This window comes from Oryctolagus cuniculus, chromosome 4, assembly GCF_964237555.1.
Source record: "Oryctolagus cuniculus chromosome 4, mOryCun1.1, whole genome shotgun sequence".
Classification (NCBI taxonomy): domain Eukaryota; kingdom Metazoa; phylum Chordata; class Mammalia; order Lagomorpha; family Leporidae; genus Oryctolagus; species Oryctolagus cuniculus.
In genome coordinates, this window is record NC_091435.1 from 174,798,269 (window position 1) to 174,823,457 (window position 25,189).

General features: G+C 63.3%; 1 protein-coding gene across 7 annotated transcripts in view; it reads right to left on the minus strand.

Moving 5' to 3' along the window:
* Positions 1-12,413, minus strand: part of SCN5A (sodium voltage-gated channel alpha subunit 5) — a 79,908-nt gene extending 67,495 nt beyond the window's left edge. For all 7 annotated transcript variants that reach the window (XM_070073050.1, XM_070073051.1, XM_070073045.1 and 4 more), the window contains exon 1: positions 12,254-12,413. The gene's annotated coding sequence lies outside the window, so the exon portion shown is untranslated. The remainder of the gene's footprint in view (positions 1-12,253) is intronic.
* Between the last annotated feature and the right edge of the window lie 12,776 nt (positions 12,414-25,189).

Genomic DNA, 25,189 nt, shown 5'->3' on the forward strand with positions numbered 1-25,189 from the left:
GAAACTCCTCCGTCTGGGATCCCGCTCAGTCCTGGACACACTAGGGCGGACGGCCGCCCCTGGGGTGAGGAGGGAACGGCCCGGCCTCCCCGCTCCTCGCGCCCTCCTGCCCACTCCCCTCCCGCGATCCTGAGTCACGGCTGTCTGGCATTTCGGTCGCCTTGGAATCCGAGCCTCTGGAACACAACATGCAAAGCACAGTCTTTGCCATGTAAATTTATGCAAAGCAGCCGCTGGAAGTGGCTCCCAGGCTTCCTAGAAAATCTCTGGCCGCTTCCTCTGCTCTGGGCTCTCCTCTCTCAGCGGTGCAGTCCAGGGGTCTGGCACGGGGTCCACCTGGGCCCGGCCGGGGCAGGGACACTCCTTCTGCCTGCCTCCGGTCTCAAAGAAGAGGCTGACGGGAGGGTGTGGGTGTTCTAGAGGCAGGGGCCAAGCACCAAGGGCACACTCCGCGGGCACGCACGGGCCCTCCCTCTGCTCGGGCCAAGGGCTTGCTGGGGAGCTGGGCGCACCTGCATGGCCAACACCATGGACAGCAGAACGGAAGCAGCGGGGCAGCGGCAGCAGGTGAAGCCAGAACCGCACCCCGGCCGGCCACAGGGCCCCAAACACCGAGACGAGAGCTGGGGACCCCTCTCCCCATCAGTGAAGGCAGCCCTTGCTTCCTGAGGGGAACAGGCTAACTAATGAGCACCTCAACTCACAGATGGATTTTAGCGACGGAATAACTCAACGCTGACTTCGCTGCGCACTTTTCCTCCCACGCGAGGGGACCCACGTCCACAGGCGCTGATGCACAAACGCACAGAACGCCTCTGGCGGCCGGCACAGGAAATCCCTGCCCAGGATCACCGAGGCCTGGACCAGAGAACCCGGCCCTGGCGGGGCTGTGGCGAGGGGGCCAGCTGGCCCACGTGCACCCAGGCCCTGGCCACTCGCGGGCCATGTACCTGTGGGCAAGTTAACTGAGGTTTCTCTGTTCCGTTCAACTGAGGCTACGCAGGCCCCGTGCCACGGGGCCGTGGTGGGGCACACGTGTGTCGACAGCTCTACCCACCGGGCACAGAGGGTGAGAGGAGGTTGGCCCGACCAGGCCTCTGCCATAGTCCTAGGAGGTCTCACGCGGGGGGCCTTCTTCGTGGCACAGAGCAGGCGCCCCGCCTGGCCGGCCCTGCCCTGCCCTGTGCCCTTGGCGCACCTGTCTTGTCAAAGGACAGAAAACCCTTCTTCCACGTCCTCCCTCGTCCTTGGCTTTCATCCTGAGCCCCCAAGCCGGGCCCAGCACAGAGCCTGGGAAGGAAGCAATGGAGGGGAATGAGCGCTGGACTAACTCTCCAGCCGCCCAGCCCGCAAACTCACGCGGTGACCCTGGTCCTTCCTCGGGGCCTCTGTTTCCCCACCTCTGAGCTGGTGACACGTCGCAGGCTCACGGCGGCACGGCCCTGCACTAAGTACTTCTGCGCACTCCCCTGCTTCCTCCTTGCGCCAGCCGGAGGAGGAGGGCGAGCACCCTGGCTCTGCAGGTGGGAAGCCCTGAAGCCAGGCCTGGGAGCCTGGCCGTGGTGCGGCACCGCCTCCAACCTCGCAGGGCACAGAGGGCCCGCAGGAAGTGTGTGGCTTGCCTGCGGCCCACCAGCCCGGACTGGGCCAGTCGGTGACCCTCGTGAGGCTGCTCTGGTCTCTGGCAGTGCCCAGGCCTGGCAGGTGCTCCCCAAGAGCCCTGGCCAGGCTCTGCCCGCGGGCCCGGGGTCCACAGGGTGGTCGCTCCCTCCAAGGCTGGGAAGGCGACTAGCGGGGCCGAGAATCCACGCTGATGCTTTTGAAGGCCCAGTATGAGACAGAGGGAGTCCACTCTCTCAGGAGTGAGTTCAATGTTGATTACAGGGGCTGGCACTGTGGCTCACTTGGTTAATCCTCCGCCTGCGGTGCCGGCATCCCATATGGGCGCCGGGTTCTAGTCCCGGCTGCTCCACTTAGAGTCCAGCTCTCTGCTGTGGCCTGGGAAGGCAGTGGAGGATGGCCCAAGTGCTTGGGCCCTGCACCTGCATGGCAGACCAGGAGGAAGCACCTGGCTCCTGGCTTCAGATCGGCACAGCGCTGCCAGCCATAGCGGCCATTTGGGGAGTGAACCAGAGGAGGGAAGACCTTTCTCTCTGTCTCTCTCTCTCTCACTGTCTATAACTCTACCTGTAAAATAAAAAAAAAAACTGATTATAAACTAAACAGATAATGCCTAACTTGACAGGATTACATGGATTACATGTGTTCAAATCAGTTCCACCTGTTTCTATTTCATCTGTTTCCTTTTTTTACATAAAGATTATTTATTTGAAAGTCTGAGTTACGGGGGGGGGGGGGGAGAAAGAGAGAGAGAGAGACAGAGAGAAGCTTCTGCCCTGGCTCACTCCCTGAAGTAACTGCAACAGCCAGGGCTGGGCCAGGAGCCAGGAGCTTCCTCCAGGTCTCCCACGTGGGTGCAGGCCCAGCACCGGGACCAGCCTCAGCTGCTTTCCCAGGCCACGAGCAGGGAGCTGGATGGGAAGTGGAGCAGCCGGCACTCGAGCCAGCGCCCACATGGGACGCCGGTGTTGCAGGCAGTGGCTTAACCTTCTTTGCCATAACGCTGGCGCCTATTTGCTCTTTTGAAATGGAGCGGCTAGCAAGGTTAAAATTTGGGGGCCGGTGTTGTGGTGACCGAGGCATCCCACATGGGTGCTGTTGCCGTCCTAGCTCTCCACTTCCCATCCAGCTCCCTGCTGACGGCCCGGGAGAGCAGCTGAGGACGGTGGTGCCCAGGCCCCTGCACCCACGTGGGAGAGCCAGATGGCTCCAGCCCCGGCCATTGCAGCTGTCTGGAGAGGGAACCAGTGGACAGAAGGTCTCTGTCTCTCCCTCTATCTCTAACTCTTTCAAATAAACATGTCTTAAAGGAATAGTCTCAAATTCCACAGGACTGCATTTGGGTGCCCAGTACATTGGGAGCAGGCTGGCTTCTGGGGGTGAGGCTGCGCTGGGGGTGCAGGAGGCGTGGGTGGGGTTGGAGGAGACTCGTCTCGTGGGAGCGGCCAGCGGCCACCCGGGCTCCTGGCGGTGGCCGTGGGGGTGGTTGTGGAGCCTCAAGCCACAGGTTGGGCAGCTGGGGGGAGGGGGAGGGGTGACAGCTTGCCTCAGACCCTCCCTCCCGCCCAGGCAATTATCTACACAGGGGCCAGGGCTCGGACAAAGGCCCCGTGGGGGAGCCAGCTGGTGCTGGGGGGGGCTGCATTCAGGCGCATTGGCGCGTCCTTGCACAGGGGCCTCAGCTAAGGAGGGCCCCGCAGGCCGCACAGGCATTAACCCCGTCCAGCCCGGAGCCTGGGCCCCTCGGCCCTCGGGCTTCCCTCCCGCAGCCTGCCACGGAGACCCAGGGAAGTCCTGCAGCACCCCCCCCCCCCCCCCCCCCGCCTCCTGCAGGCAAGCACGCCTACTGGAGAGGCTGGGGATGCCCTCATTTGCATTCATTTGCATCTCATTTATTCCAACACCCAGGCTGAAGCCTCGGCTGACAGGAAACCTCCCCTGCTCCGCTCTGCCCACCTCTCCAGGGTGCCCTGGCCCGGAGAGGCTGTCCCAGACCTGCGTCTTCCTCCTGGCCCTCCCACAAAGGAGGCACGAGGGGCCGGGGCTCAGGGGCTCCTTCAACCCAGGAGCCGCTGAGCAGGGTCCGGCTGTGCTGAGCGGCCTGTGCTGTCCTCAAGGCCCCGCCTGCTCTGGGCGCTGTGTCTGCAGGGTGGACAGCCAGCTGGTCCCCGGGGGCACTGGTGCCCCAGGAAACGCGATCAGGCCACGCAAGGACCCACCTGTGGTCCAGGAAGCACCCTCTCTAGCCCAGTTTCCTCCACCTAATTTTTCTTGATACCTGAGCTGAAAAAAAAAAAAAAAAAGCTTCCCAGGGGAATGGTGCACCGATGCCATGGCAACCGAGGCACTGATGGTACCTACTGTGTGCACTGGGGGGACTGACGCCATGGCAACCGAGGCATCGGTGGTACCCACTGTGTGCACTGGGGAGACTGACGCCATGGCAACCGAGGCATCGGTGGTACCTACTATGTGCACTGGGGAGACCGACGCCATGGCAACCGAGGCATCAATGGCACCTACTGTGTGCACTGGGGAGACCGACGCCATGGCAACCGAGGCATCGATGGTACCCACTGTGTGCACCGGGGAGACCGACGCCATGGCAACCGAGGCATCGACGGTACCCACTGTGTGCACTGGGGAGACCGACGCCATGGCAACCGAGGCATCGACTGTACCTACTGTGCACTCAGAGAGGAAAAACCTGACGGGCCTGCCCTCTGGGCTCTTTAATGGCCAGGAAGAAGTTAAGCAAATCCAGCAAGACACTAAATCTGTGCCGCCCAAATGACCGTGACGCAGGACAGCGAATGCGCAACTTTCACTGAAGTGCAGTTGAACAAGCAAGAGCAGGCGCCGACTCAGGAGCCTGGTGAGGCAGGTTCTGACTGACGCGTGCGCCTGCGCACCTGCCACCGCGGCTAAGACGCCACCGCGTCCTCACCCCGGGGAGCCCCACGGTCCTTCCCGGCCACCGGCTCTGGTTTCCGTCTCCAGAGAGGAGCTCTCGGGCTGCGGACGCCACAGCGGTGGGGTCTTCTGGGCCAGGCTGTGCCTGGGTTTGCGGTTTCACTTGCTGTCAGCTGTGCGAGCCTTCCAGGCCACGAGGGCCCCATCCGGGCACTAGTCCTTCAGACAGCATCAAAGACGGGACCGGAAGGGACCCACGTCCAGCTTCGCCTGGGGCCGGCGGCTCCCTCTCCCCCTCCCGCCCCACACTTCCTGAAACAGAAGCCCAGCGTGATCCCTCGTCCAGGCACCAGGCTCTGCAACAGAGGGGGGCTCCCTGGGTTCCCAGCCTTGCTGGCACGCGCGGTCGCTTTATTTAACTGCCAGGCTGTGCGGCATCCGACCCAGCGATGCGGCAGGACTGGCTGGGCTCCGGGACCTGCTTCCGCCCAGGCCTGGCCATGTGGGAGGCCCGCGTCCGCCAGCTGGGGCTCCTGGGCTGGGCGGCAGTGCACTTGGAGGGCAGGCCCTGGCCGTCGATGAGGCTGGGCTCTGCTGGCCGGGCCGGGCCCTCCCGGGCTCTGGTCTTCCCTCTCTGGGAGCGTGCTGGGGGAACGGATCTGGTGCCCGCAGCCAGGTCACCGCTCCCGGTCCTGCCGTCTCTGAGCAGGCTTTCCTTCCCGCGGGCCTTCGAGGAACCAAGAGCTGGCAGGAGGCCGTCACCACCCCCCGCACGCCAGGAGGCGCCTGGAGTTCCAAGTCCACTCCCAGAGAAAGCCCGGGGCTGCCTGGAGGGCCCAGGCGACCTTGAGCGTGGCCCTCGGCCTCCCGGGGCGGGGCAGGGCAGCCAGAGCCCTGGGCGACGCAGGCGGAGGGACCTTCCAGGGCCCACTCACGAGCCGCGAGAGCCGCTTCCTCCCTCCACCCCACCGCTACCCCTGTGGGAACCTGACTTTCCACGGCCTCCCTGGGAGATTTAATCACAAGCAGACCGAGAGCAAACGCGCAGGCCCCAGAGCATAAACATTCTCTCCCAACCGCAGGCCCAGAGATGAAGCCCGAGCCCCTGTCTCTCCCAGTTCTGTGTACCCTGCAGGGCTGAGCTGCAACCCCACCTCCTCCAGGAAGCCTCCCCTGGCTGCTCTGGGCCCCCAGCTCCAACCCCGTGTCCTGCCTGCATCCTCTCTGCCCTGACCCAAGAGGTGAACTGGTTTGGGGGGGCCAGGTGGCCTCAGTATTCTTTTCTGACCCTCTGGAGCAGTAAACAGACAGGAACAGTCATGAGACAGGGACAAGCTGTCACCATCAGTTTCTGACTGTGCTTACCACAACCGGGGACTGGCCCTGTGCTGAAGGGGTTAAGCTGCACTGGCCAAGCTCCCGTGTGGGGGCACCAGTTCAAGTCCCGGCTGTTCTGCTCTGATCCAGCTCCCTGCTAACTGCCCGGGGAGGGGCAGGAGACGGCACAGTCCTCGGGTCCCTCCAGCCTTGTGGGAGAGGAGTGGCTGGCCCAGTCCTGGCTGTTGCAGCCATCTGGGGACTGAACCAGCGGACGGAAGTCCTCTCTGTCACTCTGCCTTCCAAGTAAACAGAATACATAAATCGTAAGGGTTGTGTCGCTTGACATACAGAAAAAGAATCACAACTGGGTTTTCTGGTGGGGCGTGCGGCACCAGGTCCAGCCCGGGAAGCGACACTGCGGACGGGGCCTCCAGGTCCCCAGCCCACGCCAGGGACTTGCAGGGAGGAGAGACCGGTTTCCAAGAATCCGTGCATCAGGAAGCCCCGAGCCCGTGCCAGCTGCGGGGTCTGTCCCCACCGAGCCTGGTCCCTCCTCCCCCACTACCTGGGGGTCTCAGGCCCCGGGACTCGCCGTGGGGTCTCTATAAATAGCACCATTCCGTATTGATCATCTTTAAAAGACACAGTATGTTCTAGGCCCACAGAGAGAAGAGTTGCGTCTAAAAATAGTCTCATGCCCAGGAAGGGCTGCCAACCGCGCATAACCGAAGGGGCAGGCCATCGAGAGGGAGGGGTCAGCCGCGGAGGCAAGGCGCCCTGCCTCCCCCCCCCGCTCTGCCGCCCCGGCCCCAGGGCCTTTGCACGTGCAGCTCCCGCTACATGAGTCCTCCCCCAGACCTCCCCAGTGTGCTTCTGCCTATCTGCGACTGAGGTCTCAGTCGAGTCTCCTTCTGGAGGGGGTCTCTGCCAGCCCAGAGACCCCCCATCCCTCACGTCACCCCGCGTTAGCTCCTTTGTGGCGCTGGGCACTATGTAAAGTCCACTTCTGGGCCTGCGTAGTGCTATCATTTGTACACTTCGCAGAACAGGTGTGGGCACCCTCTAGAAACCGCTACGGTACAACGGAGGCGCTGCAGGGCCTCCCCAGGCTGAACCCTGCCTCCAGCCCTGGGCCGGGCCCCCCAGGGCCGGGCTCGCTCTGCAGCCCCGGCAAGCCCCGGCCAGCCCCGGCCAGCCCCGCAGCCATTCTCCGCTCAGCTCCAGGCCTGTGTCCTTGGGGCTCAGCAGGAGGGCTCACCCCATCGCCCGGGGCCCCCAGGAGGCTCTCTGACCCGCCCACCCCTGCCAGCGGCCCCCGCAGGAGTGGCGGGAGCAGCCATCTCACCAGCCTCACCTCACCCTGCCAGCTCCCCTCTCTCTCCCCCTGCCCTCTTCAACCATCAAGCTCTCGGAAAGAGCTGTCTACACATGCTGTCTCCACGTCCTCACCTCCTGCTCCCCCGCTCTGTTCTCACCGAATCATGCCTTCCTTGCGGAGAATCCGTCCATCGGAGGGGCACTCTTTCCCAGGAGTCACCCTTTGCCCTCTGCCCAGGAACTCCCCTGGGGCCGTGTCCCCGTCTCACGACAGGGAGACACAGGGACGCCCCCAGCTCCCCTGGCCGGAGCGCACGGAGCCCCTGGCTGTCACCGCTCGGCTGCCTCCTCCTGCCTCCACGCCTGCACGGCCTGCCCCCTCTCCCACTGCCGCCCGGGGCGCACCCAGGACCCAACGTCTGGCGGACAGCTTTCCAGGGGAGGGAGCGTCCCAGGATGGAACTCTGCTGGACTGTACCCGGCTGCGCCTCTGCAGAGGCCTCTGAGCTGCCACCCCCAGCCCGGACCCCCCCACCCAGCTACCTGCGGGTGCTGGTGTCCCACCAGCAGGTTCCCACCAGAACCCAGAGACACCTGGGACTTCGCCTTTGCGCCCCATCGCCCAAGCCAGCGCTCGCCTCCCTGCCCACTGCCGTCCTGGCCGGACTGCAGGCGACAGCTCTCCCTCACTGGGCACAGATGTTAGTGAGGGCGGAGGGATGCAGCCACTGGCCCTACCACCGCAGGGACCTGCCCGTCATCTCCCTTCCAGAGACTTCTGACGGCACCCGGGGTCTCCACCAGGGAGATGGTACACATTCAGCAGACGGCTCAGCACCTGGGCTCACGGACGCCCTGTCCACACGGGGTATGCACAGGGCAGACAGCTCAGCACCTGGACTCACCCCATGACGCCCCGTCCACACGGGGTACGCACAGAGCAGACGGCTCAGCACCTGGGCTCACGGACGCCCTGTCCACACAGGGTACGCACAGGGCAGACAGCTCAGCACCTGGGCTCACCCCATGGACACCCCGTCCACACGGGGTATGCACAGAGCAGACGGCGCAGCACCTGGGCTCACCCCACGGACGCCCCGTCCACACGGGTACGCACAGAGCAGACGGCTCAGCACCTGGGCTCACCCCATGGACGCCCCGTCCAAACGGGGTACGCACAGGGCAGACGGCTGAGCACCTGGGCTCACCCCACAGAAGCCCCGTCCACACGGGGTACGCACAGAGCAGACGGCTGAGCACCTGGGCTCACCCCATGACGCCCCGTCCACACGGGGTACGCACAGGGCAGACAGCTCAGCACCTGGGCTCACCCAATGACGCCCCGTCCACACGGGGTACGCACAGGGCAGACAGCTCAGCACCTGGGCTCACCCCATGACGCCCCGTCCACACGGGGTATGCACAGGGCAGACGGCTCAGCACCTGGGCTCACCCCATGACGCCCCGTCCACACGGGGTACGCACAGGGCAGACGGCTCAGCACCTGGACTCACCCCATGATGCCCCGTCCACACGGGGTATGCACAGGGCAGACAGCTCAGCACCTGGGCTCACCCCATGACGCCCCGTCCACACGGGGTATGCACAGGGCAGACAGCTCAGCACCTGGGCTCACCCCATGACGCCCCGTCCACACGGGGTACGCACAGGGCAGACGGCTCAGCACCTGGACTCACCCCATGATGCCCCGTCCACACGGGTACGCACAGGGAAGATGGCTCAGCACCTGGGCTCACCCCATGACGCCCCGTCCACACGGGGTACGCACAGAGCAGACAGCTCAGCACCTGGACTCACCCCATGGACGCCCCGTCCACACGGGGTACGCATAGAGCAGACGGCTGAGCACCTGGACTCACCCCATGATGCCCCGTCCACACAGGGTACGCACAGGGCAGACGACTCGGCACCTGGGCTCACCCCATGACGCCCCATCCACACGGGGTACGCACAGAGCAGACGGCTGAGCACCTGGGCTCACCCCATGACGCCCCATCCACACAGGGTACGCACAGGGCAGACGACTCGGCACCTGGACTCACCCCATGACGCCCCGTCCACACGGGGTACGCATAGAGCAGACGGCTCGGCACCTGGGCTCACCCCATGACGCCCCGTCCACACGGGGTACGCACAGGGCAGACGACTCGGCACCTGGACTCACCCCATGACGCCCCGTCCACACGGGTACGCACAGGGCAGATGGCTGAGCACCTGGGCTCACCCCATGACGCCCCGTCCACACGGCCCCCACTGTTCCGGCCCTGACCGGCAGGGTAGATGCTTGGATCCCGCGAGAGGAGCCTTAGGAAGCTCCGAGGTCCGGGCCGCAGAAAGCACTCGTGAATGCGGCTATTTTTAGTACCATTACTGAGGATAAATTCCCAATTCCTGAGCACAGCTCTAAGGGCCCTGTGACTGTGACCTTGGCTCCAACTCCACCCTGCTCCTGCCTCACACCATGGGACCCAACGGATCCCTCGATGGGCGACTGCGAGTTCACTTCTTGGGGCTTCCGTGCAGGCGGGTCCTCGTGGCGGGACTGGACTGGCCTCACCTTGAAGACTCCTATCCACCCTTCAAAACCCGGGGCACCGTTTTTCTTTTTCTCTCCTTTAAGAAAGACACCCCTGACCCGCTTGGCTAATGGTGATCACCCCGCTAGCACCCTGAGTGGGTGCTCGGATCTACTTCTATCACTGTAACACTTCCAGCCCTGCCCAGGGAGGCAGGAGGGGCCTTCTGCTCATAGGACGCCCTTGCGCTCCGACTGCCTGGACCTGGCCTCTCTGCCCCCCATGCCCTGTGACCTCTCTGCTCCCCACGCCCTGTGGCCTCTCTGCTCCCCACGCCCCGTGACCCCGGCCTCTCTGCTCCCCACGCCCCGTGGCCTCTCTGCCCCCCACGCCCCGTGACCCCGGCCTCTCTGCCCCCCACGCCCCCTGACCCCGGCCTCTCTGCCCCCCACGCCCCCTGACCCCGGCCTCTCTGCTCCCCACACCCCCTGACCCCGGCCTCTCTGCTCCCCACGCCCCGTGGCCTCTCTGCCCCCCATGCCCCGTGACCCCGGCCTCTCTGCCCCCCACGCCCCGTGACCCCGGCCTCTCTGCCCCCCACGCCCCCTGACCCCGGCCTCTCTGCCCCCCACGCCCCCTGACCCTGGCCTCTCTGCTCCCCACACCCCCTGACCCCGGCCTCTCTGCCCCCCACGCCCCCTGATGCTGGCTCCTCTGCTCCCCACGCCCCGTGACCCCGGCCTCTCTGCCCCCACGCCCCCTGACCCCAGCCTCTCTGCCCCCACGCCCCCTGACCCCGGCCTCTCTGCCCCCACGCCCCGTGGCCTCTCTGCCCCCACGCCCCGTGGCCTCTCTGCCCCCACGCCCCGTGGCCTCTCTGCTCCCCACGCCCCGTGACCCCGGCCTCTCTGCCCCCACGCCCCATGGCCTCCGATGCCCCCCACCAGCTCTCCGAGCTCTCTCCGGGCTGAGTGAGTCAACCCTGGAACTCTTCCAGAGGAAGCTCTGATCGCCACACACAGCCGAGGCTCGGCACCTCAGCACGGCGGTGGCTGGGGCCACGTGGGCCTCCACGCTGGTTCCTGGTGCCCCAGGGCCAGGCTCCCTTCTCGGATCATTCTAGATTGACTGTGGCCCAGGAAGTGGACTGTAAGGAATCTTCACCCACAATGGTGTCCCCAGTCCACGGGTGACCTTGGCTATGTCCTTGGGCTCCCCTGGGCCTAGGATCCCCAACTTGTACAAGACTGGTCATGGCAAGTGAGATGCAAAGTTCAATGAGGTGTCTTTCAGAACTGGGGCGGGCATTGTTGCATGGGGTCTGGGCTTCACGCCCTGCCCCTGCCCTCCCCTGGGGCCCCGGCACGCCACCTGCCCGCTGGTCATCACGCGCTCCGGCACCCCTGCCTGGCTGCAGCTCGAGGAGACAAGTGGAGGGGCTCAACTCAGCACCCAGGGGCTGGGCTTCTGCTCCTCGGCGACCCTCTAGGTCCTGGCGGATGGGGGCCCAGGAGACGCTAAGGCGCCAGGCTTGCTGGAGGCGCCACGGGCCTTTCCGACCGGGCAGTGCCAGCTGGGCCCGGGCTGGGAGACAGCGGGAGGTGAGCAGCCAGCCCAGGCTCTCTGGGGCCCCGACCCAGGCCGGGCTCCAGGCAGTAAGCGGAAGTGCGTGCATTGCGCCCGCACCCTCTACCCTGACTTGGCGAAGCGGCTGTGTGCTGCCCTCCAACAGGTGTTCGCGTGACGGGGCCTTTAGCCAGGGCCCGGTCCCCACGGGGGCTCGCCGCACCTCGGGCCCCCAGCAGCACCGGGCCCCTCGGGCAAGGCAAGTAACCTCCACTTGCTCCCAGGGCGCCCCGGCCGGGTCGGGGCCGCACGGTGGGCGCAGTGGGTCTGTCGGGGTCGGCGCGAGGCAGGCGCGGAGCCCGCTCCATCTTCGAGGCGCGCGGGGCGTCAGAGGGCAGCCACATCCCTTCGCGGTCCGCGCGCGCACGGACAGGGCCCCGTGAGCGCGCAGGGAGCTCCCGACCCACAGGGAGGACAGCCCCGCGGCCGGCGAGGGGGGTGCCCGGGTCTCCGCCCCGCTCCCGGCCTCGCTCGCTCGGCCCCACGTTCGCTGCGCGCCCGGTCGCCGCTCTGACCTTGGGGTCTCCGGCCTCGGGAATCCGGGTCCCAGCCCCCGACCCTGCCCGAGCCTGCGCCAGGGGTGGCCGCGAAGCCGGGCCGGCGGCGCCCCCTCCCCGGCCCTCGACAGCGCGAAGGGAAACCCCGAAGGAAAGGGCGGGGGAGGGGGCCCGGCGAGGAGCGACGCCCCGCTCCGGGGGGCTCCCCCGCTGCCAGGCCTCTCCGCGCCCCTTCCTCAGCCTCCTCGCCCCTCGGGGGGCGCCGGCGGGGGAGGGAGCGGCCGGGGGAGGGGAGCCCCGGGCAGGGCAGGCGGGCGCAGGAGCGGCTGGCTCGGCCCTCGGGCTGCAAAGTTGGGCGGCGGCGGGCGGAGGGGGCTCCGGCCGGGCCGGGGCTGCAGGGCGCCAGGGCGCCTGCTCGCTCACCTGCTGGTCCCCCGCGCCGGCCCCGGGGTGGGCGGCTGCGGCTCGGCGCGGACTCGGCTCGGCGCGGGGCTTCGGGCGCCGGGCACGGGCTCAGCGGCCCCGGGGGCGCGATCCCCGCATCCTACGGGCGCCGCCGCCGCCGTCTCGGCTCCGCCGCTCGGCTCGGGCTCCCGGGCTCGGCGGGCGGCGCGGGCTCGGGCTGGGGGCGGGGTCGGGGGCGGGCCCCGCCTGGGCTCGGCCTGGGGCTCGGGGCCCCGGGCTGGCTCCGCCCCAGAGCGACGCGCCCGGGGCTCCGCACGTGGCGCTCCGCCCGCGCGCAGGGCGAACGCACCGGCCCTCGCCGGGGCGCCCTGCCCGGACAGCCGCCCGCGCGGACGCGGACGGACGCACGGACGCGGGGCGCTCACGGCGGCACGGACAGACGCACCGACAAGTGTCGGCACGCGCCCTGGCACGCGCCGGAGTGCGTGGCCACGCGCACACAGCCTCAGCCGCTTTGGGTCCGAGACGGACACCGTCCTGCCCGACACGGGCGGCCGCTGACCCCCGCGTTGGGGCTGACGCGCGCCAACGGACCACACCGGCACTGACGCACTCGTGTGCCTGGGGAACACGGACGTGTGCACACCTGCTCTGGCACACCCTGACATACGGGCATCTGCGCTGACACACACGCACTGAGACTGACACACACGGATACACACACCTGTACTGACCTATGTGCACGTTGACACGTGTGCACACTGGGACTGACACACACGGATACACACACCTGTGCTGACCTATGTGCACGTTGACACGTGTGCACACTGGGACTGACACACACGGATACGCACACCTGTGCTGACCTATGTGCACACTGACACGTGTGCACACTGGGACTGACACACGAATACACACACCTGTGCTGACCTATGTGCACGTTGACACGTGTGCACACTGGGACTGACACACACATGGATACGCACACCTGTGCTGACCTATGTGCACGTTGACACACGTGTGCACACTGGGACTGACACGGATATGCACACCTGTGCTGACCTGTGTGCACATTGACACATGTGCACACTGGGACTGACACACACGGATATGCACACCTGTACTGACCTATGTGCACATTGACACATGTGCACACTAGGACTGACACACACATGGATACGCACACCTGTGCTGACCTGTGTGCACATTGACACACGTGTGCACACTGGGACTGACACACGTGCACACCTGCACTGGCAGTCGTTGAGACACACTGACATACACCCGCATAGCACACACACTGATATGCACACCTGTTCTGATATGTGCACACTGACACACACGCATGCATCCAGGGGGTGACAGACACGTGGACACCCCGTGCTGATAGAAACACACATCCCCCACCCAGACCAGAGACCAGCAGCCAGCACACACCCGCACACCGTGGCTGACACAGATGCACTCACACACATCCTGCTGCTGAGGCGGGGGAGGTCACACAGTGTCAGGTACACGGGCCTCACACACAGACACCATCACTAGCAAGAGACAGCCGTGGGCACAGAGATCCGTGCGCGGGCGACACAATCACATGGTCAGAGGAGCACCTGGAGCCCCCAGGAGCCCACCAGCCTTTGCCACTGGAGGGGCTGGTGGGCTCCCCGTGTGGTGGTCCTGCCTGGAGCCACTGCGGGAGTGCCCCAGGGCACACACAACTGTTGTCTCCCGCTCCTCTCCTGCCTCCTTTGCAAGGCTCTTGGAGGGCCAAGCAGGTGCCGGGTTTGGGGACTGAGACGGACACCTGCTCCTCCATTGTTGGGGGGGGTGGGGCAGGGCATGGTCCCTTTGGGACCTGGGCGTGAGGCTCTGGGGGTCACTGGAGGCCCCAAGGGTGTGCCAGGGGGCTGCCTGTATCTGCAGGAGGGGCTCAGTAAGGAAGTCGGTGTACAGAAAAGTTCAGGACAGGGGACTGGTGGGCCACAGATCGTCCACGGCTGGCCCCTGATGGGCCTCAGGTTGGCCGGCAGCTCCCACTGGTGGCCACAGTGAGAAGTGCAGTGTGTGCAGGGGGGCCCAGCTTCCGGAGCTCATGCCTGTTGGGAGAAGGAAGGTCCTGCCCCCACCCCCACTCCAGGATCTCCCACCACCTGGCTTCTTTCGCTTGAACAGAGATTCACCCTTGCAAACAGATCTGCAGCCAAGCAGCAGGTAGGGCTGGAGCGAAGCTGCCTGGGCTGGGAGCCGGAGACCCTGTGCCTTCGACTCCAGCACAGGCGAGGTTTTCACACCCTCCTGAGTGCAGGCCACTGGAGGCTGCCGGCCAGAGAGGGGCTCAGCGGGTGGTGGGGAGAAGCACCCCTGGGAGGGAGCCCTGGGCAGGGCCAACTCGGGCTGGGGGGGTGGCGGCCGGCATCTGCAGACCAGCACCCCCTGCAAGGAGCCCTTGCCAAGCCCCCCTGTTGAATTAAAGCAGTAATGGGGACATGCAGGCAGCTCCCAGGGAGCGAGCAGAGGCTTTTAAGTGAGTGTTTCCTTTACTGCGCCGGCCCTGGTCTCAGGCCGAAAGTTGGGTGGAGCCGGTCGTCCCGCGTTTCCGTGCCAGCCTCCTCTGTCGCGTTACTCGATTTCTTTGCCCGATTCATGAAGCTACCCCACGGTACTGCCCGCCCCACGCAAGCGCCCTCTCCCGTAGACAAGCAGGTCTTTACCTGTCGGCATCCTTGCTGTCTGTGCCCCTGTGTTCTCCCTCTGCCAGTCCCGGGCTTCTCTTCCTGGATTTTATTTCCACTGGGACCGAGCTGCGGGACCGTGCGTGGACCTGAGGGCTCAGTGGGGGGCGGGGGTTTCTCTAGCTGGACACGAAATCCGTACAATCAGCACGCAGAAGCCCAGTGTTGTTGGCACCTGGCGGGTCCCCGTCCTGCGCCTCACCATCACCACGCTGCCCTGTGTTCACCTCGAATTCCCTTTGCTGGCTTCGCCACTTATTTAAAATAGAATCATAGAGGGCAGGCCGGCTGTGGTGAGGTGGATACTGGGAGAACCAGCTTGGAAAGCCGTGGCACCCCGTGTCTGGCTTCCCTGGGCAGCTTTTCCTCGTGCCGTCCAGGCCTGCTGTAGCTTGCAGGTGCACTGCGTGTGTCCTAGTTGCTGTGTAGATCCCGCTGACCGTTCCCACGTTCACTTATCTGTGCCAATGGGTGCTGGGTGGCTTCTGTTTGGGGGCTATTACAGATAGCACAGCTATGAACGTGCCAGGACTTGGGTGTTGCTGGATACGCGTGCCCAGTTCTGGGAATACACACTCGGCGGTGATATTTCTGGGCCACACGACGAAGCGCTCTGCTTTCAGTGGACGCCGTGTGACGGTTTTCCAGAGTGGTTCTACCAAGGTGCGCCACACCTGCAGTGAATGTGCGAGGACCCTGGCTCATTTGCATTCTCCAGCCCTTGATATTTTTGTCATTTTCATTTCAGTCACTGGAGTGGGCGTGCAGAGGTTTCGCATTGTGGTTTTAATTGGCATTTCCCTGATGACTAATGAAATTGAGCACTTTTCACGGTTTATTGGCCATTTGTGTGTATGTGCTTCTCATTTATATAAGTGGGCATTGTTCTAGATTTTATTCTTTTTGTAATGTTGCTCCCTCAACACTGGGCTTTTGAGCTCTAGCTGTGTGGTGTAGGCAGCTGGTTCTTGGCTTTTGATAGCATCCACGGCACTCGTGTCTCCAGCCCTGGAAGTGAGAGAGGCAGAGTGTGTTTTCTCCACTCCGCTAATGCCTGGGGCCGGAGGTGGGGCGGGACTGATGGAGAGTCAGGACGTCGAAGGCGGAGGTGCGGCTTGGTGGGCCGAGAACAGGAGACGGGTGATCGCCCATCCTCCAGCTCCCAGCGAGTCCTCCCTGTTCAGCGGCTGTCTGGGCTCTGGGCAGGAGGCATCTGGGGGCAGGAGCGCGGACCCCCTGAAAGTAAGGGGCTCTAGGGAGACCCCCGGGCCCCGCTTCTGCCTGAGCTCCGGCTTGCAGGTGTGCAGATCCACTAGGCAGGGTGTTGGGGACCTCTGCCTTGACGCCGGCTGGCCACCCTGCTCCTGTCCCCCGCGTGCACCTGTCACGAAGCTCTGCCCTCTCTGTACTTAGCCCTGCCTGCCTCTCCAGGAGGGGCGGTGTATCTCCGCCAGCCTCCTGATGACAGGGCCTGGGGCGCTGAGCTGCTCAGTGTCTCTGGTCTTCCTGCTGTGAATGCTTGGAGCAGCCAAAACCAGCCTTGGCCTGGAAGGTGAGGCTGGGAGAAGGCCCTGGCCCTCGGCCCTGCTGACGGTGGAACCCAGAACACCGGCCCAGTCTCCCGCACTCTGTTGTCTGCAGCCCGACTGTGGTGGGGGAGGGCCTGGGGGTGAGCATCTCCCAGGACAAGCTGTCTGCCAGCTCCTCGCACTTACCAAGGTTCCTGATGCCTGGGTCCAGGAGCGCCCTGTCTTGGGAGGTGGGTCCTGCTCCCCCCACCCCCACCCCCGCCAAGGCGCAGCTGCTGCTCACACTTCCCGAAGTTCCCGGCACGCCTGCCGGCAGCCTCTCGTCCGCGTGTTTTTCCTGGTAGAGTTCATGTCTTCGGAAACCATTCCCTGTCGCCTTAGTGCAGCTCCAAGAGCTGCCTTCAGTGTACTGTGTTCTGAAGGAGGCCTTCATTTCAGCTTCCACTCCAGGCAATTCTAAAAAGTTAAATTTGTTGGAGAGAGACAAAACCACTCCCCTCTGCTGCCTCACTTCTCACCGGCGCCAGAGCCAAACCGGGAAGACAGGCCAGGTGTTCGGCGCGCGGCAGGAGCCCGGTGCCCTGGCCATGGCTGCTGCCTGCCGGGGTCTGCGGTGCTGGGGAGCTGGAGGCCGGAGCAGCAGCCGGCACGGAACCAGGCCCTCCGGTGTGCGATGCAGGGGTGCAGGCACTTTGAGAGCCACGCTGGACGCCCACTTCCTCCTCCAGACAGTTTAGAGTAGTGATCGCACACTGCCTTCATGTGGTCAGCATTCTCGCGGAATTTTTCTTGTAAAGGTTTATTTATTTGAGAGGCAGAGTTACAGAGAGGGAGATGCAGAGAGAGGAGGGAGGGAGGGAGGGAGGGGGAGAGAGGGAGAGAGAGAGAGAGAGAGAGAGAGAGAGAGGTCTTCCATCAGCTGTTTCACTCCCCAAATGTCCGCAACAGCTGGAGCTGTGCTGATCTGAAGCCAGGAGCCAGGAGCTTCTTCCAAGTCTCCCATGCGGGTGCAGGGGCCCAAGGACTTGGGCCATCTTCCACTGCTTTCCCAGGCCACAGCACAGAGCTGGATCGGAAGTGGAGCAGCCGGGACTAGATCCGACGCCCTTATGGGATGCCAGCGCTGCAGGCGGTGACTTTACCCCCTGCACCACAGCACTGGGCCTGTAGAAACTACTTCTAACCACCGAGGTACAGATAAGAAACCGAGGCGTGGGGGGCACTAAGGCTTTTCAAGGCTGCAGGGGCAGCAAGTGGCCCTGATCTCGAGCTGTGACCACTGGGCGACCCTGTCCCGCACACAGAGGCACAGGCTGGTTGACGTCGGAGAGCGGTGGGTCCAGGGCGTTCCCGGCAGCGTCCGCAGATCTCCCACCGTCGTTTCTTCTCCTCCGGAGATACAGCGTGGCTGCAGAGTTCTTTGACTGCACCGGGGTGAGGCTTGCTCCCTCCCCACTTTCAACAGACTCACTTCTGCCCACGCATGTGGCTCCCCGATGTTTGGACGGAGCCTCGATTGCCCGCTCCTCTTGCGGCTCAGCAGTTCAGACTCTTAGGAGGGGCAGAGACGCCACGGTCAAGGGCAAGCGCGTGCCCCCAGCCTGCCCGCCCCCGCACCGGTGCTGGGTGCTGAGCAGGTTAATGGCCCAAGTCAGACCACGCCCCGGTGGTCCCAGCGATGCAGGCCTGCAGGGAGGCAGAGCCGACCCGCAGCGAGCCCGCGGCTGCCACCTGCTGGACAGAGGGGAGAAGACGACCCGGGCCGGAGCGCGCAGCTGGGCAGGGCAGCCTGCTCTCGCCCACGCCCTCGCCCACGCCGGCTCCTGCTTCTGAGATGCTGCCGCTCAGCTGGCCTCTCCGGCCGCAGCCTGATCAGACTCATCCCTCGCAGAGCAACGCGGCGAATGTGTCCCCAGCGCTGGAACCCTTGAAGGAGCGGCCGAAACAGAGCGGACGCCCTACAAACCAGGGCTGGGGCGTCCAGCCCGGGGGCCAGATCCTACCGGCAAAACCCCTGGGGTGTGGTCCTGCCAACTCGAGGCTGATTCTTCATGTGTGTGTGGCCCATGAGCGATGGCAACGATACCCCACGGCCCTGGCAGATAAAGGGTTCTGTAGCCCAGCACAAGCCCTCGCTCCGCGGGGCGCGGGCAGTGCCCAGAAAGGGACAGAGCTGTGGGCGATCAGCGAGAGAGGCAGCAGGCTTTGGCTCCTGACCGGGGCTCCGGGCAGCTCAGCCGCGCAGGCCCTGGCCCACGGTCGAATGTGGGGGCTGTGCTGTTCCTGGCCGATGTCTAGAGAAGAAATAGGAAAAAGAGCCACGAAGGCTTCCGCTCCCTGCAGAGCCGCCCTGAGTTTGAACTTGGGGGGCTGGGGTGGGGGCTCCCGGGAACGGTCCCCGCCACCCAGCCCGCCTTCCTGGGCGCTGCACCTGCGTGAAGTGTCACGTGTCCACCCAGCCAGACTGCCTGCCCGGGCTCCATCGCGTCCTGCTGGGGGCGTCACCCCAAGTCCAGCCCCCTTCATGGAGATGGCACGGTCGCGCTCCCTCCTGTCGTATGGCACAGCGGTGTGGCCACTGAAAGGGCACGGGGAGGAGTGCAGACGCTGCTGGTGACTCCACTGCCCGATTTCGGCCCACAGGTGCGTGCTTCTTTGAGGGACGGGTTGATCCTCATGGGAGCAGGTGCCGTGTCGGCTAGTCGGTCATCATGTGGAGCTCCCGGGCGGGCAAGCACTCTGCAGGTCACACAGTTCGCTGACGTTACCTGCCTGGCTGTGCCGGCTGCCGGCTTTTCCTCTCTCGGCTCAGGGGCCAGGAGCCCCCCCCCCCCCCCCACCATGTGGCCGTGTGATCCAGGGCTCTCCTGCAAGGGGCCCTGGGCGTCCGCTTCCCGCGTGCGGCTCTGAGCGTGAGCCTGAGCGTGATCCGGGATCAGAGCAGGCAGGGGCTGAACTGGGGGCTGGGCGCTCGGGGTGGTGCCTGGCTGGGCGCTGTGATGAACTGGCAGGGCCAGGACGGCCGGGTCCGAGGGTGGTGGGCAGGGGGCCGCGGGCCGCGGAGGCGCAAGGGAGCTGTGCTCAGAGCTGGGGACCCTCGCTAGCTGGGCGTTGCGTGGTTGGGCCCGGCTTCCCACCAGAGTTCTATTTTTATGCCTTTGAGCCGCATGTTTGTTGGTGTTTACGACATGGGTGAGCCTTCACGGTGTTCCAGGTGGCAGAAGCGTGCGTCTGACTGGGGCTGCTCTTGACCGCGGTGCTGGCTGCGGAGTCACGGAACTGCAGAGCGGGAGGCGAGGGTTTGCCTGCAGATAAACCGGAGTGCATTTCCGAAGTGAAGCCGAAGGCACGTGTAGCTAGCTGTTTGAATGGAGGCGGCGCCGGCCTCTGGGCTGTGCCTGCGTGTGGGTGCGCGGGAGGAAGCGCAGCCGAACGAGCTCCGAGTCTCAGAGGCGGTGGCCAGCACGGCTCTCCTGCAAGGGGCCCTGGACGTCCGCTCCCCGCGTGCGGCTCTGAGCTGAGCTGCTGTTGGCTGACATTTTCTCCCAGTGCTTTGCGGTGGAGAGTGGCCCAGCGCCTGCCCCGGCACCCGCGGTTTCCTGAGAATGGGGACGCGGGGGTTACAGGCAGGAGCCGGCTGAGGTCGGTCCCAGCGCCGCCCGCGCGCCAGGGGACCCTAAAGCCCTGGTTGCTCCACCCCGCTGTGCTGCAAGGATGGAAAGCGAGGAGGGGATGCACCTGCTGTGTGCATCCACATTGGGGCCAGGGTCCCGGTGCCCCAGTCTGCCCGGTGCTCGGTGCTCGCGCCCTCCTGGGAGAAGTGCAGGGGACTCCCCTCCCCCGGCCAGGCCCGCCCTGGGAGTCAGGGCTTCCGGGCAGAAAGCGCTCAGAGCAGTGACAAAGGCGGCCTCTTGTCTACAAATGCATCAGCTTCTCAGAGTGCAGGCTTCTCGAAGCAACGCTGACAGGCGAACAGAAGAGCTGCCGCCCACTCTCCCGGCAAGGATCAGCCGGGGCGGGGTGGGGACACGGGGCGGGGGGCTCCAGCCCTCTCTGCTCCCCCAGGGGGTGGGAGACGGGGACCTGCAGGGGTGGTGGCTGTGGCTGGGCCCCTGCGGGATGCTCTGGGGAGCTGGTGACCCCAGTGCGCGCCTGTGGGAGTGGGAGGGCACTGGACTTCTCTCGCGATTTCTGCAGCTGCAGAGAATGGGTCGCTGTGTCTTCCCCTCTGGGACAGGCGTGTTGAGCACTGGGGAGCCGCATGTCCCAGGCGCTCGGCTTCAGCCGGCACCACCCCCAGGCCACACTCTCACCGGGGGCCTCTCCGGAGTGAACCCTGGCCTTGGCTGTGTCCTCTCCCAGGTCCCTGCTGAGTAGCTGTCGCCCAGGCCCTGGGTCCACATCAAGGACCCCAGCTGGGATGCCCTCCAGGCAGATGAACATCCAGCAGGAAGGCCGCCTCCTGCCAGTGCTGCCCACTGCTGGCAGTGGACACCAGCGAGTGGCCCTCCCTCTCCCTCCTGCCCGTGTGCCTGGGCCACGTCAAGGGGCAGGGCCGAGCTGTTGATGCCTCAGACCCTGTGCCAGGTCCCGTGCTGATGGATGTGTGGATGGGCCACTCAGCTTCCACTTCAACCCGAGAGGGGGAGGGGGGAGGAGGCAGGAGGGAGAGGGGGAGGGGGGAGGAGGCAGGAGGGAGAGGGGGAGGGGGAGGGGAGGGGAGGAGAGAGAGAGAATCTTCCACCTGCTGATTCACTCCCCAAATGCCCGACAGCCAGGGCCAGCCAGGCCAAGGTCAGACCTCCATCTGGGTCTCCCGTGGTAGGGCAGGGACCCAGGTACCGGAGCCCTCGCCTGCTGCCTCCGGCTGTGCCCAGGCAGGAGGTTGGACTGGCAGCCGAGGAGCTGGGACTCCAGTGTGGGCTGTGGTGAAGCGGTGACTCCGCGGCACCAATGCCTGCCCTCGCGTGTGGGTTGTCGTGTGGAATAGGCTTTCTTATCTCTTGATCGATACCTGGGAGTGAACGGATCGGATCGCATGGCACGTGTGTGTTTGGCTTTTTAAGAGGTAGCCCAGCTGCTTTCCAAGGCGGTGGGGCCTGCCCTGTCCTCCGCACCCCCACCCCCGGCCTGGCGGGGCTTCCGCGCTGGCTCTGTGTGCGGTGTGTGTGGTCGTGGCTTCTGTCAGGCTTCCCAGAGACTAACGCTGCTTACGTCTGTCTGTCTGTCTGCCCGTGTGCTGTCCCTGCGCCCTTCCACGCTGAAAGGGGTCAGATTCTGCCCACTGTTCATGATAGGCTGCTTCTCACTTTTTTCTTTCAGTTTTGAGAGCTGAAGACTTTATATACATATATCCTGGGTCCAACTCCTTTAGAAGGGTTATGTTTTGCCAATGTTTTCTTCCCGTCTGTGGGTTATCTTTTCATTTTCTTAAAAATGTCTTTTGCAGGAGTTTTAAATTTTAATGAAGTATACTTTGCAATTCTTTTCTTTTAATGGATATTGCTTTCGTGTCGTATCTAAGAAATCTTTGCCTAATCCAAGGTCAAAAATATTTTCTTCTGGAAGTCTCATAGCTTTAGGCTTTACAGTTTGGTAAGTGATCATTTTGAGCAAATCTGTATATGAAGCAAAGTATGGGTGGACGCTTTCTTCCACCTGAAAACCCCGTAGTTCCAGCGCCATTTGTTGAAAAGGTCGTCCTTTCTCCACTAATTCCTTTGTCAAAACTCAATGGGCAGGGCCAGCACTGCAGCTCAACAGGCTAATCCTCCGCCTGCAGCGCTGGCACACCAGGTTCTAGTCCCGGTTGGGGCGCCGGATTCTGTCCCGGTTGCCCCTCTTCCAGTCCAGCTCTCTGCTGTGGCCAGGGAGTGCAGTGGAGGATGGCCCAAGTGCTTGGGCCCTGCACCCCATGGGAGACCAGGAGAAGCACCTGGCTCCTGCCTTTGGATCAGTGCGGTGCGCTGGCTGCAGTGGCCATTGGAGGGTGAACCAACGGCAAAGGAAGACCTTTCTCTCTGTCTCTCTCTCTCACTGTCCACTCTGCTTGTCAAAAAAAAAACAAAAACAAAAACAAAAACAAAAAAAACCACAAAAAACAAAAACCCCTCAATGGGCAGTATACGTGAAGGCCTCCTATTAACAGAACAGTACGCTGTTCTGTTAATCTGTATGTCTCTCAATGCTGGACTGTCTTGATTACTAAAGATTTATAGTAAACAAGTCAGGAATGAGAAGTTTTAAATATTTTGGCTGTTATAGTTTCTTTGCATTTTCATATAAGTTTTAGAATCAACTTGCCAAATTCTGCTGTGGTTTGAGTGAAATTGTGTTGAGTCCCTGGGCTCAGTATCGGGGTGCGTGGACATCTTAACCAGCTGTCTTCTGGCTACCAGAGCGGCACATCTCCCCACCTGGTTCTCATTTGGCTTCTTACATCTACGTTTGTAGTTGTCCACAGGCATCTCTTGCACAGACTTTGTTACCTTTACATCAAGTATTTGATGTTTCTGGTGTTGTAATTTTTTTTCTAAATTTCAGGCTGTGTTTCACCTTAGAGGGACATCCCAGCATGCCCCGGTCAGTGGACCACGAGAACTTTCCGGAGGTTATGTGCCCTAGCGTTTTAATGGGGCTCACTGACCATCTTCCGGCTCAGATTTGTCTACCTAAGGCTACTAAAAGCTTGCTGTTTGCTGTTGTCAGAGTCGAACTGCATAACATCAAGACGGTGTGACTCTGTCAGTGAGCCGCCGTGTGGGCTGCCCGTGTGCTGAGGATGACTTCGGCTACGTGACAGCAGAGAGCAGGTAGTTTGAACACTCCTGGAGTGCAAGGCAAGCTGCTTCCAGTGCTGTGTACAAGCTGATATGGGGACTGTGTTGATGGGTCCTGCTGCAGAGACTACAGCCAATCTAGCAGCTGCTGTAACTACCGGAACAGGTTTACAACAACAGGTTTACAACAACAGTTGTTCTCCAAGCTCCGTCCGCCTCCTGCACCAACCAAGCTGCTGAGTTAAATGGGACGCGACAGAGATTATGACCATGACACTTTTTTTTTGTTTTTTAACATTTATTTATTGGAAAGGCAGAGTTAGAGTTGAGAGAGAGAGAGAGAGAGAGAGATCTTCCATTGCTGGTTTACTCCCCAGATGGCTGCAACGGCTGGGACGGGCCAGCCTGAGGCCAGGAGCCTGGAGCTCCATTCGGCCCAAGCACTGGGGCCACCACCTGCTGCTTCCCGGATGCATCACAGGGAGCTGGATCAGAAGCAGAGCGCCTGGGGCTCTAACTGGCTCTCATGTGGATGCCGGCATTGCATTACAGGGAGCTGGATCAGAAGCAGAGCGCCTGGGGCTCTAACTGGCTCTCATGTGGATGCCGGCATTGCAGAAAGGGGCTTAACCCACTGTGCCACCGTGCAAGTGCCTACCATTGCACCTCTAAAGTTCGTTGGTGACACAAATCTTTGAAATTTTCCCAGGGGTGTGGAATAGATTTTGATTTACTCTCCTGGTAAGGAGAGCGAGGTGAAGGGATAATAGCCCTCCCTGACGTGTCAGCGAGCCACGTTTGCCTGTTCCCACTGTCGCACAGCATAGAGGACCTGCTAGTGGTTAGTTCAGGTGTGGGGGCCACAAGGTTGCTGCCGACAGCTCCTCCTTTTCTCCATTTTCATCTTCCTTCTCAGTCTTTATAAAGGTGGTTCCAGGCTGTACAAGACAAACACCAGACCACACGACTGTGGAGTCAGTGGCCCTTAGTCCCTGAAAGGTCTGGGCCTTTCACTGTTGCCGGTGCCCAGCCGCCCTGGTCAGTGGTTAGAGACCCTCGGGGAAGGCCTGGTGGGAGATGTAGTGCACAGGGATAGGAGTTCCATGTTGCACAGCCGCCCTGGTCAGTGGTTAGAGACCCTCGGGGAAGGCCTGGTGGGAGATGTAGTGCACACAGTTAGGAGTTCCATGTCACACAGCTGCCCTGGTCAGTGGTTAGAGGCCCTCGGGGAAGGCCTGGTTGCAAAGGTCAGCAGACGCTGGGGAAAATATTGTCCCGCTTAGAGGTGTGCCCGGTCCTCCTTCTGCTAGGTCCGCAGTGTGGGCGTGGGGGCGAACTGGGGCGCGAGCTGGGCCGGCTTGAAGCTCAGGAGCCCTCCCCTCAGTGTTGCTCCTCTTTCTCCCGGTGGTAGTCACTGGGTTTGCGGGTGACACTTGTTAGCAGGTGGTAGGGGCGGGGGAGGGAGACAGTTTTTGACCTATTGCTTTAATCCCCATCTGGGCTGGCCCTGTGGCCCTGCCTCTCCGCAGACCGCTGGGCCTTGCCCGCACTCCTGTTCCCCCTTCCTCCCCAGTGATGGGGTTTGCTGTTTCGTTTTGCTCTGCAGGACATTGCTGCCGGCACCCTCAGGCTGTCCAAGGGCTTTTCCTTAGGGGAGATGGGGGACGTGGGCCCGTTAGGTGGGAAGTTGGAATTTAGCCTGTGTGTGTGTGTGTGTGTGAGAGAGAGAGAGGGGCCTGCGGGAAGGGGCATAGCAGCCTCCAGCCTTGGAAGCAGCCTGGTAGTTTGGGGCCAGCGTTGAGGCACAGAGGGTTAAGCAGCTGTTGTGATGCTGACATCATATGGGCACCAGTTCGGGCCCTGGCTGCTCCACTTCCCACCTAACTCCCTGCTGATGGCCTGGGAAAGCAGTGG